This window comes from Plectropomus leopardus, chromosome 17 (assembly GCF_026936395.1).
Source record: "Plectropomus leopardus strain MGB_pleo_1.0 chromosome 17, ASM2693639v1, whole genome shotgun sequence".
In the NCBI taxonomy this organism is placed as follows: Eukaryota; Metazoa; Chordata; class Actinopteri; order Perciformes; family Serranidae; genus Plectropomus; species Plectropomus leopardus.
Window position 1 is genome coordinate 12,153,489 of NC_142192.1, and position 16,117 is coordinate 12,169,605.

The 16,117-nt window shown below is 39.8% G+C and overlaps 1 protein-coding gene across 1 annotated transcript in view; it reads left to right on the forward strand.

Annotated features, from left to right (window-relative positions):
* Nucleotides 1–16,117, forward strand: part of runx1t1 (RUNX1 partner transcriptional co-repressor 1) — a 179,402-nt gene that overhangs the window by 69,276 nt on the left and 94,009 nt on the right. Inside the window, exon 2 of the mRNA XM_042506299.2 lies at nucleotides 14,572–14,736. The gene's annotated coding sequence lies outside the window, so the exon portion shown is untranslated. The remainder of the gene's footprint in view (nucleotides 1–14,571; nucleotides 14,737–16,117) is intronic.

Below are 16,117 nucleotides of genomic sequence, written 5' to 3' on the forward strand. Positions count from 1 at the left end.
TTTTATATGTTGAAGCACTGTTGTTGTTGTTGTTGTTGTTGTTGTTGTTGTTGTTGTATGAGCAGCAGTCACCAGTGTTCTTCTGTTTCCTTTTTTGATGTCCTGAGCTTGGGCCCTTTAATCCCTTTAACACTGCCTGCTCAAGGCGTAAATGTCAGAATAGGACAGGTGTAATGTTTTGAAGGTGTGTTGTGTGTGTGACCCACTGACAGGAGATTTAAAAAGCAGCCACCAGCAGTTAGCATCTAACTCAAAGAAGAAGAACAGAAGCCAAAAATGTTCACAAGTTGAGACAAAAAGGTCAGAAAACTAAAAACTACTTTGAACAGAGGATGAAATCAGCTGCTGTATAATAGAGATGGTACATGATTGTTATTGCCATTGCTATTGTTTAGAAAGCACTGCTGAAGTGTTTGTTATATGTCACACTAGAGACAGGCACTGTTGTGTTAAACGTTATGTCCTTCACGCCTCTTTTGCTTCTGGGATGCCGGCATGCTATGTTAAATCATACACAGGATGAGGCTATTTTTTTTTCTCCCAGGAAAAAATGCAAAGGTGACGTAAAGAAGGGATTTCATAGCAGCTCTAAAGTGCTTATGAAATCACCCAACCACTGGAGGCCAATAACACGTTTTGATTTAAGTCAGGGTCAAGCAACTACTTATGGCTAATAGCTAAAATGCTGCAGAAGCGGGCTTGTGTTGCGTTACTGAATGGGCCGTAAAGCTCCGTATTCATCTTGGCTGATTGTGCATGGAGTGAGTGGTTCACACAGGTATGAATACTGCATACTGTAAAAGGGTTAGTACAAGATTTCATGGCATTGCAATGTATCACACATAAACGATGGTAGAACCACTTTATTCAATGCAACTATTGCTATACCTTGAATCATAACCTATCCTGCAACAAGAAGCACTGTAGCAATTTCTTTCTTTCCTGCGGAGAATGACTTTTTAACGTAACTGTTGCTGCTCACAATCCTTTGAGTCAGATCTCAGCTGAATTGTTTATTTCTGAGAAAAAGCTGAATCTGTTTATAACTAGGGCAGGGGTGACGTGTTGACGTGATCGAAATAATCAATTAGATAAATACGTTGATTCACGTAACGTGCATCGACGCATCGCACCGTTTCACACAGTGCATGTAATGAGAGCGTGAGCAGTGCCGGGTGTGTTGTTTTTTGTTTCGGTGTCAAGTTAGCGTGTACACACTGCCCGCCCGAGCAGCGCTTGTGAGGCGCGTCTGAGCTGCGTGTCAGCTGCAGCACATCTAGAGAAACGGTGCCTCGCCGTTTTTTTTACGCATGAGGCTCGCATTTGCACTTTTTTTTTTACGCATGAGGCTCGCATTTGCACTTTTTTTTTTACGCATGAGGCTCGCATTTGCACTTTTTATGACTTTATACTGCAGTTTAAAGTCTCTCTGTCACAGAGATGAGGAAATACAAAGATGTTTGTTTTACCTCAACTTCCTTGCATCCCTTTCGAAACAAAAGCTATCTGACTGTGTCTCTGTGGACTGAATGCCATCAGTTGCTGATACGATGCATTTTATTTTGAAACATTTACAGGACGGGGTTGTCAGCTGTGCAGGAGCTTGCATAACTTCATAAATGCGAGGAATATGTGCTTATAAATATGAAAATACATCACTCATATCAGTAGGCAGCGATATGCCTTAAGGTTCAGTTAAGGCTGGTCTATTTTGATGCAGAAAGAATGGACTAGTTATAATTATTTCTGTTACACAAAACTTATAGTGTTATTCAAATTGCACTAATTTTACTGTAAGATGTTTTGTTGGACTGCTAGATTTGAGGTTTGTTACTGTAACACAGAGTAACTGATTTGTTAAGTGACTTGAATTTTACATTGTTTTATTTATTTTGCTGTTGGATTGCTAAATGTAGATCGCGCTACATTCCTTTTACTTGAATGGAACAAGCTCTTGCATTAATTTTATTTTGGAGAGACTTTATATCAGACTGTAAAACACAGATTACCAGTTAAGACTGCGCTATTCTTTGTTGGGGAATAATGCCCTGCAGTGTATGACAAGTTTTAAAATGTTATTTTCAGTAAATTTGTTGTTATAATTATTGAGTAATAAAAAATAACAGATCAATTAAAAACTTTGATAGATTAATTGATCAATCGAAAAAATAATCGATAAAAAATAATTGTTAGGTGCAGCCCTATTTATAGCATGTATTGAATCCATTTATTTCTCTCATTGTGGTTGGATTGCTGCAGATAACAGGTCGCTATTCATTCTGGTTCAGGATTTGCAGTGCCGTCTGTTGGCTTGCATCAGTGCCCTCCTGTTTGTTTTCTCCACAAGAGTAGATGAGTCAACTGATTGGCAGTCAGACGGCACGCTAGATGATAGCACTAAACCTTGGCCCAGCTAGCTGTTCAATTATTCACAGAAAGAGAAAGAAAGAGATGGGGAGTGTGTGTGTGTCTGTGTGTGTGTGTGTGTGTGTCTGTGTGTGGTAGGGACAGAGGAAGAGAGAAAGAGAAACAGACATAAAGAAAGATGAAAAAGGGTAATTCAAATGCTGAATGTCACCCAATATTACCAATTGAAAAAGATCCACTTCCTATTATCACCCACCTTCATTGGTGCAAGCGCTGCCTAATGCCTTAATCTTGCTGCTAGCCACTGCCACCCACCAAAGTGTGAGACGCAATAAAGTAGCACTACCTCTGCGTATACACACACATGCGCCAACACACACTCCAAGCACTCCAGCATATGGGTCAGATCTAATCGCAATAATTTCATTTCCCCCCTCATCAGCTCCAAGCCAGATAGACTAAGTCCCATTTGTAACCACTGCAGCGCTACTGGAAGGAAATATGACAGATAAGAGGACTCTTGTAATAAGCCGGCTGTGTGGATCTGATAAATGAAGAGAGCTTTTGCCAGTTAGCTGGAGAAATATATTGTGGAACGGCGGAAAGCCGAGTGTGGTAGCTTGAGGATTCATAAAAATAAACGGGGGAAACAAATTAACTTTGTTGATTAGTGGCAAGATGGAGGAAGCCGCTTGGAAATGACTCGACGCCGCTTGGGAAATCTTGGGAGCACGAGGCGGCGTTCTGATATCAAGGAGAAAGGGAGAAAAAAAACATAGATGTGTAAGATACAGTAAATCCTCGTAGGCATCTTTTCATCGACAGAGTCACTCCTCTCTCATTCAATAACGAATCTCTTTATCTTGCTCTCTCTCACACACACACACACATGCACAAACGCACTTTCTGCAAAAAAAAAAAAAAAAAAAAAAAATCCACCCTTTTCAGCTGTTCCTAGTTAAAAGACAGATGTGCAGCGCTGCTTGTGACGGAAAGTGTAATATCTGTTTAGAGCCTGGGCCTGCATCATGCCCATATGGTTTTCAGTGGGAGAGGTGGAGTTGCTCAAGCGGAATTTGAAACGTAAATAGAACAAAGGATTGTGGGAGGTGGTTAATTTCAGCTGTTTCCATGGCAGGTAAGCTCCGTCGGCAAGGCTGTGATGTTTATTTGTGTGCCGTTATTTCTCTGCACAGCATGTAAAATCATGTTTGACATGCATTGCACAGTTCAAAAATATGCATAAAAGGGCTTTTAAAAAATCGGCAATAAAAGGCAAAGTTGCACTGTGAGAAAATTACATATCTCAGCTAGATTTTTATAGTGGGGCTGTTTAAACAGGAGAAGAATTGAGTTGAAACGTAGAACTGTTTGAATGTGTTTTCTTAACATTTCTGAAGAGGCTGTTTGTCTTTCATGACTGAGAGTTTCTAGATGTTTTCTGCGTAGCGTATTCCAATGAAAACAGGTCAAAAGGAAAGTCAAGGAAGTTTTCCTCGTGCCGTGCCGTCTCTCTCTAGAGGAAACGCCTGAGTGCATCTCAGAGAATCATCCATGCGAGACCCAACACATAAACAGTCACCTTGTCAGTCACCTTGTCAATCAGTCAGTAAGCCAGTAGGACTGTCCGGCATCCAGCCTACAACTCAGTCCTCCACTCTTCCAGCGAACCAATGGCTGATCGTTCTCTTTCCTCCTCACCCATTAACCCTCTATTCTCCAAACTCTCCAACACCAACTGATCCAGTGTCTCCTTCACTTAGTAATGCTTGGGGGAGTTGCAGGCCAGGACCTCGTCCCTCCCGCTACACATCCAGACATGCTGCCCGGTATGTTTGGTCAGAAGTACTTTTTATTATTTATTATTATTTACTATTATTTTGCTTCATAAAATCATACTTTTTCTTTATACTTCACAGCTGGATTTCCATCACGACGTTATAGGTCAGACTAAATGAAAATTGAGATATCTGCTTATCCGTTTAATGAAACAACATGATCTCATCCTTGCTCATCATATTTTGATACTTGAGCAGAACCATCTGTTGCGTTACATATTGGCATGGAAGTGATCACCGGTGAGTTATGTAAATCGACTCTTGTGACTAAGAAGGGATCTGTAGTTTGGCTGGTAGGGTTAGGAAAAGACTGACTAACAAATGACTAACTATTCACATACGTACTGTTCCTTACATACTGTTCACATCTGAACTGATACTGGTTCCAGTACCTGAAATTAAGCACCTTCTCTGTACTTTTTTTCTAATCAGAGCTAATCTTCTGTCTTTGTCTGTCTGCTATTGTGTGTGTGTGTATGTGCGTCTGCTCTGCAAAGTTGAATCTGATAGCTTCACAGAGCTCTGTTGCTGGCCTTGGAGCTCTATGGCTTGCTTTTAGTAGGCTTTGGGCCCTTTACAGCACCTTATCCTCTTGTGTAAACGTAGCGTTCTTAACCAGCTGCGATCTCCTACAAACATCTGGCACTGATTTTACATGGATCTGGACTCTGTAGTACCGATGTTATTCAGTTGGTACCCAACCCTAAACATGACTAATGACAAAGTATTGCAACGTTGACTTTTAGTTTTACACGGGACATGAATACAAGTCTCCTGCTCAAAGTCCTGTGCTTGTTGGATTCTCTGCCTCACCTCCTACCTGCCCTAAGCAGACTTTTGCTTTACACTATCCCCACTGCTATGAATGTCTAATAATGACAGATGGGTTTACATCTGAGTTGGTTAAAAGTCTACAGTGTCTCATATAGATGCCAAAGGTTGTTTCTGGAATCATTATAGTAATGCCAGGAATACTGCCCAAGACAGCCCGTTCTCACACCCTATGGATCAACAACCCATTGTAGCGTGGCACCCTTTAGTAGCCTCAGTCATTAAAGTGGAAGCAGAGAAGTAAGTAAGGTGACTCAGTATAAAAAGCAACAAAGTCTGCTTAGTGTTGCACAAAGATCAGAGGCTCTATAGGGTGGGCAAGAGGGGTGCTCATTAGGTCAAACAAGCAAAGGACTTTTCCCCAGGAGACCGGTGTTTGTGCCCCGAAGTCTACACTGATGTCTTTACTATGCCAGTGACATATGAGACGTGATGCACTGTATGTCACCTGACATACGTCACGTTATTATATCACGTTATTATATCACGTTATTATTACTAAAGGCAAACCATGATACTTTTTCTAAACCTAACTGCCAGTTTTGTTGCCTAAACTTAACCATGAAGCTTTATAGTATAAGTGCAATCATTTCATAACATTAGTTAGGTGTTAAAAACTGCAACTGTGAAGACCGTAATCTTTGTTGTTTTGGAAAAAGTCAAATATGGGGCACCCAGTAGCTCACCTAATATAGTGTGTGTCCCATGTACAAAGGCTATGTCCATGCTCCTTGCTGCAGCAGCTGCATAAGTTTTTCACTTTAAAACTTTCGTCGTATCAAATGAAGGCAAAATCCCCAAAAAGCCACAAAAAACCTCTTACAACTAAAGAAAAATAGAAAATAAAAAAGTCATATATGTCATTGTGAAAGTCAGTGGAAACTGACCTATTTTGTCAAGCCAAGCTGCATATTTTGACGCTCGTATGTGAGACCAGGCTGAATGAAATATTGCAATAAGAAACTGATAATGTTGATAAAAATATAAATTAATAATGACTAGGAAGAATATCTGTGTTTAATATTTGAAGCACTGATTTAGCATGGTGTGAGCACTTAAATTGGAAATGATGAAATTGCTTATAAAATAAATGATGTTTGTCAAAATGACTCAAAAGCTCTTCTCTTTGGGGACATTATTTTTTCCTTGGCTGACACTGACATTAACCGACGTCAGTGTTTGGATGCATAATTCTTATTACTTAAGCATCAATGCAGCTATTCAATATAAAAGCTTAATACACCTACCCATCAGCATCAGTATTTTAGCAGAGGTGTTCATGCTTTTTATACAATAAAATACACATGGTATTTGAATTATTTAAAATACTTCCTCTCACTGTCTATTGATTCAGAATCAAATAAAGAAAAAAAAGAGTTTCTCTTTTCTGCTCTTTTGAAAAAATGAGTGTGCTTGTGAGGCCACTGAATTGGCATAATTACATGGGTTTAAATGCAAATTTACAATGTGCTTATTAATTCTATTCTGCTCATTTCAAATGACTGACTGCACTTAATTAAATCAGATTGATTAGACCTTTTCTAGACTTTCCCTTTACAACCACATAATTATGACAAATAGAGCCACTTGACACCAAATCTACAGCGGAGGACGGAGCTTTCTTTTCTCTGCCATTCAGGGTCTTTCAAGTCCTGCGTGGAGATCTGCAGGCGGGTCACAATAACGTCCAATCGGGCCGCTACATTATCCTGAAGGAATACTGTTTATTTCTTGAGGGATTTAAGGCCTGCTGACCTGTTGTTCACATTTTTGCTAACCATACATGAAAATATTACATCAGTCTCCACCCACACACAGCGTTTTCACTCAAACACCCCCATTCCCGTCTCAATCCTCTGGACAGATTGTGTTTGTTTCATTTCATGATGTTCCTCATCAGCGCACCCACATGTTCAGGAGAAATGGGTGACCACACTGGTTAATGGATGTTGGTTATATGATGTTGAGTCTTGCTGAGCTCCTAAATTGGAGCCAGTATGTGTAAAATAATATAGATGATGGCTCAAAAAGTAAGCTGTTTCTTTAATTGCATATGATTTCTCGCTGTTGTGGTGACTCCTTTAAGGTGTGTCCTTAATGACGCTGGCTTTCTGTGCTGTTTGTATTCAGTCCCCTTCTATTTCCTACAGTCTAATGAACATGCATCATTTGTTGCTGTTCACAGTGTGAGACAGTAACCAGAAGAAAAGAACCAAACTAGCAGCCCTCCTGTGAATATGGTCCTTTGTCTGGTACAGTGTAGCAAGGTCATGTAAGTATACAGCACAAAGGGATTGGAGGGGAGAGAAGAAGTGATAAGTGCGTAAACTTTTTAATATTCTTTTGTCAATGCAGTTACTCAGCTTGAATATTAAAAAATCCCAAACAGTGCTAATGGTGAGCCGAAGACAAAGAGAAATAGGAATAATAATTAAGTAGAGGAAGAAAACAATATGCAGAAAACACATTCAAAGAAATGTAATATTTAAAAAGCAGCACCCCAGGACCTGGCGAGTTAATGGCTGAAAGGGCCCCTGCTCCTGAAGTGTTTTTCTGAGCTTTGATTGCAATTTGGAGAAGGAATTATCTCATCGGGGTGCGTGGGTGGAGGGAGGTCGGATCTGACTGTGAAGTGCTTGTCATTACCAAGATCTCTCCCCTTCTATTTTCCTGTGTTCCCTTTGTCTAACTCTTTTCCCCTTTCCCCCTTTGTCTGACTCCTCTAGTTGTGGTTGTTCTGCAACTGCAGGTCGACAGTGTCAAAATAGTAATGTGCCATAACCCCACACGTTACAGTTTACTGCACTTTGTGTTCATTTATTTAAGGAGCGGTGTGTAGGATTTAGTGGCATCTAGCAGTGAGAATTGTGGTTTGCAACTTGCTGAAGCTTTTCAGTGATTAGTCAGTGATTTTAGCTTAAGATAGTGATGCCAAAAGCCACTTTCTGTGGCGGTATGATATGTCATCAATTGGTGTCCATTGATAACATGGCCGGACAGAACCTGTCACAGCCATGTGATACACAGTCGGAAAGTGTCAGATTGAAATGTTGCTGGAAACGACATTATATGAGTTGCGTTTTAGGGCATGCAGGAGGGATGGTGGATGGGTCTATCAAACCCCAAACTTTCACCTGGGAGGTCAGTGTTCACTTCCCTTCAGAGCCAAACTATGATCTTTTTTCCTAAACCTAACCACCTGTGCATTTGTTGCCTAAACATAACCACGTGCTTTTGTTTGCATTGGGGCGTTGATATGTCAACAGTAGATGCAAAAAGGATACCTAGAGCGTAATATGGAGACGCGGAAGTTCACTGACAATGTAGCAATATATATAATATACGACTTGTGTTGAGAATGTGTTGGTTGAACTCTGTGTTAGAACTCCATCAGTGTTTATTGTTCAGGAGGTTTTTATAAGGAGCTGAATTATCCACCAAGGTCTCTACCAAAACAAACAGACCAAGTGAATAAAAGTGGTAGAAACACTGTAAAAAGCATTTTCAGGTTACAAATCCATATTTCTCTGATGCTGTTTGACTCATTGCAAACTAGCCACTAGCCCAGCATCTGCTAATGTCTGCCGACCTTTTTTCTCTGATCAATCCAGGCACCCGGGGGGTTTTTATCGGGAGCCGAATTATCCTCAGAGGTCTCTTCCTATTCAAAACAAATGGACCCAGCAATTAAATCTGGTAGAAACACTGGATAAAGCGGATTCATGTTAAAAATCTGTGTTCTTCTGATGCTGTTTGGCTCATTGCTGAGGGGCTGCTAACTATGGTGGTAGGCACAAAAACAAGCATGGCAGTGCAACATGGCAGACTCTGTGGATAAGGACCTGCTGTCTATGTAGTTATAAACAGCTTTTTCTAAGGCAGTCAAAACATGACAAGTCTTATTTTCAGGTGACTATATACTTAAAAAAACATACTTACTATTATACTATTATATTATACTATTATATTCTCTCTTGTGGAGCCAGCCTCAAGTGGCCAGTCAACAAACTACACATTTTGGCATTTATGCATTGGCTTCAATTTTTTTCGCTTGTTGGGCTAAAATACATAGGATTGCAAGCCTTAAGGATATTTAATACCATCTAACATGTCTTCTTCTGGGAAAAAAAAGATTCTGGTTTATAATTATTGGACTGATTAATAACTAGTACTAAAACTACATGCAAAAACTTAACTCAATGTATCTACTGACACACACACATGCATATGTGCAGTCCATTTCCTGTCACGTTTGCACACATGCAAGCATGTACATGCATACTGAATCTGTCTCTTTCATCACAGATGCACCCCATCAAGACAGGTTCATTTTCCACATTCCCCCTCCCTCTCCTCCACTGATTTGACAATCACTGTGTAATCTCGGGCTTAAATGGCTCTTTTTAAAAATGCCGTGGGCACTAGGGTCATGATATTTCCCCTTAATTACTGTGCCACATTATCACCATAAAGCACTTTCCACCTCTCTCGCACTTCTAATTACATTGTTCCGATTGCCGTGACACATCCTTTCATTCGCTGATGCACTTTGCAAGCAAATGTGTGCGTGAGCAAGAAAGGCGAGAAAGAGCAAAATAGAGAAAGAGGATGAAATGGCTCCGCTGAATGCCTCGCCATAATGCAAGCAACATGTCTTCATTAAAGAAACACTGTTAGTCATGTCCAAACTCACTGAACGCTTGTGATTTGTAGCCCTGACAGATGCAAAAAAAAAAAAAGGAACTTTTATCTGAACCATCAGAGGAAGAAGTCCTGTGCTCAGGACGAGACATCAAGACGCTATTGTGATGAGCAGATAGCCTATATTTTTGGATACTACAGTTGAAAGTTGCAAACAAAACAACACATATGACATGCACATAGGGCTGCAGCTATCGAATATTTTAGTAATCGAGAATTCTACTGAAAATTTCATTGATTAATCGAGTAATCGGATAAAACATATTTTTGTTTAGTTAAAGAGCAATTATAAATATACATGAGACAATAAGACATTTCACCTAACAATGAACCATTGGTTTCCTTTTTTAACTACCCAGTTAGCTTTATTATGTTTTTATTTTCCACCCTCATCACTCTGCAGCGCTGTGTTTTTACAGATTAAATAAAGCCTGTATGAAAGGCACGTTAGCCACGCATCCACAGTAGTCATAATTAATAGAAACCTAGCCCTCCGCAGGGCTAACGTTATGTTAGCAAGGTACAGTAACGTTAATCTCATTAATTAGCGCTATGTTAACTTCATTTTGCCTTGTCTCGGGTGACGGTCCTCCGCTCTCGGAGTAAACAGGGGGCCTTCGGTGGAGATGCTGCAGCATTGAAGACGTACTGTTGTGGTATGCAAGCGCTGTCTTACAGTGAATACACGCAGCAGTGTTCGCCTTGGTGTCCAGCTTGAAATGCTTCCACACTTTTGACATTTTCTGCCTTTTCTTTGTGCCTTTCTCTTCGCTTTCGTCGCCTTCTTCGTCGTTACCTCTTCATCCATGGTTAAAACCAAACATATCCGCCGCCTCTTTTTTATTCTTTTACGTGCGTGACGTCCGTGCGTTGTGCCGCATTAGAAGTAGTCCGGGCGAAATACCATGCTTTGAGCTGGCAAAATTAAACGATTCCTCGAGGCAGAGAAAATTCCTCGATCATTTTTTGTAATCGAGTTACTCGAATTATTCGAGGAATCGTTTCAGCCCTACATGCACAGAAAGGGTTAAATTACTAAACCAATGAAAATAGGTTATTACAAATGTAGTGTTTACTTGTTGCACTATTTTGTAAACAGGGCATTGTGCATCTCTGTAAAATATAGTGGTGACTAGAGTACTACAACTCTAAAGTTTATTAAATATATCATTTCTCACATAAAAATGACTCAAGTAAAAGGAAAAAAAAGTACCTGGTTAATAAATGACTCAAAGTAGTTCATCTTCAGTCTTCAGTGGAGTACTGTAGAAACCGACAGGAGACGCATGAGAGATGGGGTTAAAGGTAGTGTCGCAAAATTGTTTTTTTGAAATATACTACATTCAAAATAAATTGACGTAAAGAAGGGATGGATTTGATGGCAGTTTCCAAGGCTGGTGTCCTTGGAGGCAAGAAGAAGGCAAAGTGAAACTAATGTGGTACCTGCATTGTTTCTAAATGGCCTGCAGGGGGCGACTCCACTAGTTACAAAAAAACAAACTATTGTTTTAAAGTCAATGAGAAAAATGACCTTACTTCTCACTCAATTTATGACCCAGGTAACTTTTTCCTGATTAGTTTATGGTATCAACTGCTCGTTTCAAGTCTTCTTCAATACATCATGATATTCATTTTGTAAATGATGGTCTCTGTTAAAGTAGAATGGATGATAAAGCAGGGTATCCTTTAGGGTGTGGCTGTTTTTGGCTAGTCACTCCCACAGCGGTTTCCTCAGGTTCTCAGATCCACCCCTAATTCCTCAACAGCTCCAAAAAAAGCAAGATCCTGACAGCCAAAATGCCAAACTCAAGACTTCAGAACGGTAGTCCACAAACCAATGGGTGACATCACATTGGCTATGTCCACTTACTTATGCAGACTCCACTTGGAGGTCTGGGTGGGCAGTTAGGTGTGTTTTTGTTATTTAGCCTACCCTCATTGATATAAATGGGTCAGACAAAATAACAAAAACATCTGTTAGTGCAGAAAAGTACTTTTAAACACAAACTTCAGCCTCCAAAATGACATACAGTTGAATCAGCATCTCTCACAACAGTTTCAATGGAACTGCACATTATAATCTTCATAAAAGTCGAAATTTTTGCAGGACTGTTGTACTAGACAGCATTAGTTTTAGCTAGGTGTACATTTTAAACTGGTTATTGAGTGTTTTGAACTTATACATAGTTAAGTAAGTTTGACCAAGTTTGCATTTGTTCCACTACAACTTAACAAATACTGGATGTTTTAGCCATTAATACGGTATTTTCCGCTCTCCATTTCGGCTTCTCTGTTCACTCTGTTCACTAGTTTTCTCTCAGCCTCAATCACAGCATGTGGCAATTCAGGTGTTACAGCTGACTCATTTTGGTTGGGGAGTTCTGTGCAGTCTGTGCTAAACACACAAATAAATTATTATTAAATCACAGATTTAGTAATCAATAAATAATTACTAAATCACCAATCATTTACTTGTGTTTATTTTCCCTCTAAATACACTTTGTTTTGTTTTTCTTTTTTTCAATTTAGCAGAGCCACTTCACAATCTTCCCATGCACCTCCTGGAAACTGCATACCCCTGGGTTACATGTACCCCTGGGGGAAATCACTGATTCACACTGTCTTTGTCATATGAAAGGCATGTCTCTGAATATACCAAGAACAAATATTGAGGCAAAAAAATCCTCTGAAAAAACAGACGCAAATCAACTAAAATTAGTTGTACATAAAAATGTAATGTTTGTTTATTGTCTGGAGAAGCTTTAGAGTTTTCCTCTTCATGATACAACTACACTCGGCCTACTGTTTAAGTTTAAAGGTGCAATGTGTAACACCTGACCACATGCTCCAAAGAAATGGGAAATCACTCCTCTACAGTGCTAGCTCTCACCCAAATATTGTTACTTCTGGCTCCAAAAAACATAAAAGTGACAGCTGAAGTACCACGCTCAAAATGAGAGTCCCCAAACCAATGGATGACGTTGCGGTAGCTGTGTCCATTATGCTTCACATCCTCTCATGTTGGACTAAGGGCAAGCTAATTGCTCGAGTGATTAACTGTTGCCTCTAGGTACAAAGTGGCATTGTAATATAGGAAAGGCCAGGGCTAGCTGGTTAGTAGGCGCATTTCAGTTGATATCTTGGCAACACAATATTATTTCTTCACATTCTGTCGATGTGTTTTTTTTTTGTTCTTTTTAAATTAATGTTTTTAAAAACCTTACGTATTGTACCTTTAAGGCGAGATGTTCAAATTTGGAAAGTAAATGTGTTCATTACAGCACAGTAGAAAGACAGGTTGGGCTTTTCCCCTTTAAACACCCAAACTCCCACCACCACCCCACTTTACTTGTCACAGTGTTCACAAACCATTATGAGGTCTTTCCTCTGGTTTCAGTGTGGGATGAGGGGAAGGGCTCGGGGGCCGCGGTTCCACCAGGTGGGCTCTTACACTAAATGGCCATCGCTCACTTAATGTGCCCATTAAGGGCAGTGAAGTGTTGGACGCCCCCTTCCTGTGTGAACACTGTATGGAGCCCGGCGTTTTCACTGGGGGTCTCCATTTCTTTTACTCTGTCTGTCTGTCCATCTGTCTGTCTGTCTCCCTCCTCAAACCAAAGCTATTACACGCTGACAGCGAGAGTCATGTTATGTGGTACATAACTCTTCAACACTCTGCATTTCCCCTGTGTGTCTGAAGTGCCATTACAGGGCAAGAGGACGGGAGGGAAAAAAAACTTAAATGGAGGTTTGAGTGTTTTGTATTGAGCGAGGAATCAGCAGAAGCAGAAAACCAGCAGATCGAAATAACGGTCTTTTCATGTTTTGTGTGTGCAGAGTTGAAGGTCAGTGCCTCGGAGCAATTAGAGTCTCCATTTAATATGTAAGCTAACTGCTAAATAATGCACCCCTTGTAAAATTATGACATGATTGCATGAAATAAAGCCTGTCTATCTTTAGTCTGCAACTTAATGGTAAAAAAATAGCCTTTTATGCTTTATAACTCCTCAATGAAAGGTAGTAAAGGCTGTGTTAATAGCTTTGCAATCCTTGGTGTGTGCAGTTTATGATTTTAATAAGAACATGTAATGCTATGGTATTTAAATCTTTAAATCTTGTATATAAAAAGGAAATCCTCCTTTGAACATTAGGGTTAACTTTTCAATTCGCAAATTTTGAAAGTTATTTCGCATTTGCTTGTGTCTCTGGGTTTGGGTTTGGTGAGTAGGTGAGTTTTTAATAAGAGACATATGGGCCTATAGACTTGTAAAGTAGAACATCTATTCATATTTTATCCGTAGCTATGAGCCCTATGTGGAACCAGAGGTTTCATTAGACTTTCTCATTGTCTGTCACCTCTGATGACAGGGTCATAAAACTATGTCATGATACACTATTTCCCTTCATTTTCATTTTTTAATGTTAATGGGGCATATTTAACAGCATTAATTTCCATGTATTTATTGCCATTTTTAATAATTAAAACACAGGGCAAACTTATAGAATATGCATTTATAAGAGTGTAGTGATATGTGTTTAGTTACGGCAGAGCACCGATGACATGCACGCATGAGCACAGTTAAACTGTGACTTGTTTCGAAGGTTATGTGAAAAGTGACAAAGTTTAGATGCATTTGTAAACTAAAACTATAAAATGAATGGATGTCTTCTGCTTTTTCATCTTAGGTAGTTAACATTTGGCAGCTATAGACTGAGAAAAATTAAGAATTTAATTCATTGTGTCACTGAAGGGCTACCTATGACAGTGACCAGCAAATTTTTTATTTATTTTTTTTAAAGACATTTTTTGGGTGTTTTTGCCTTTAATTGACAGGACAGCACAAGTGTGAAATGGGGAAAGAGAGAGGGAATGACATGCAGCAAAGGGCCGAGGCTGGAGTCGAAACCCGCGGCCGCTTCAGCGAGGACACAGCCTCTATACATGGGGCGCCTGCTCTATCCACTGAGCCACCAGGGGCCCCGACCAGCAAATTTTAAGGTGGAATGTGTTCATGAATTACTCAACTTGTACCATTCATTTTTGTGTTTATTGACTTTCTTGCATGACAAAGGCCATGGCGATGATTAAATTTTCAAGTGTGTAAAAACAGTAGATTAATTTGCACTAGATTATGTGAACTGAAAAATCTATTTCCTCACTTTAACAAAAAAATGTGCATGAGCATCATCCCACTGCACTCCAGCAGCTCTACACCGCTGTTTATGAGGTCATGGCGAGGAAAGATGAAAGGAGACACTGGCCATGCAAAGACATTTCAGAAACTCAGCTATTGTTATATTTTGCTGTAGTTTTTAGCAATATTGTCTACCAACGTGTTGCCTGAAGCCAGCTAGACATTGAGGTCCTGTACATGAGATCAAAACAAAACTAGACAATAGCTAATTAATATGCACATGCAACTAACTGGAAAGGGGTTTGAATTGCTTAAAGTTACAGTAGATGGCTTTCATGGTTCTGTCAAAATGATGGATAGCCTTCAGATTTTTCACTAATTGTTAAAAAAATATTCAGCCAATAATGGAGAATATTTGGCTAACACAACTTCTATAGGAGACAATGCAGCAGCAGGGCTGGTATTTGCTTGTTGCATATGTCCATGCCACATTTAAAAAAAATGAGACTGTCATATGTCTGTTTTGGTTAATGTGCCTCAGGTCAAGTACAATTAACCCAAATATGGAGTCAGTCCTGTGGAAGTTGGTCAGTCATTATTGACCTCAGGATAAAGTCATAAGTCTCAACATCTTCCAATATAAAAAAAATATAAAATATAAAAAAAAATCCAACTACCTGTTTTGTTTATCCCGCTTCTACCATAGTGTGCGTGAAGCATTCAGATGAGTGACAGATCGAGATCGGAGTGCACGTAGTCAGCAGTTGGATAATGGATAATGGACATTCGTGCATTCCCATTACCGACATGCTTTTGCAATTTCCTATTATTCTCCTTTGAAAGGTAAAATAAAGGTATATGGCTTTTTCATGTGTTACTATAGCTACCATATTGAAGCTAATGATCTGCACTAACATGGTGTATGCATTACATATATCAGTATGCCATAGGCACCGTCCAAGGTCACATATTTGCACAATACCCTACTGTTATAATACAGGACTTCACTTATCATGATGACTTTTCAATGCCTGCAATGATGTGGAGGGATGGATTGCTTGAAAGGGATGAGAAATGAGAAGTGTGGGGTGAGGTGTCATGGTGTGTCCATTTGTCAGTGTGTGATTGCATCAGTGTTTGGGCATGCAGCACATTGGAAGTAGCAAAAAATGGTAAAAATGAGTGTGTATGTGTGTGTTTCTGCACCTACGTACGATTGTCACTTGGCTGTGCGTCGCTCTCAGC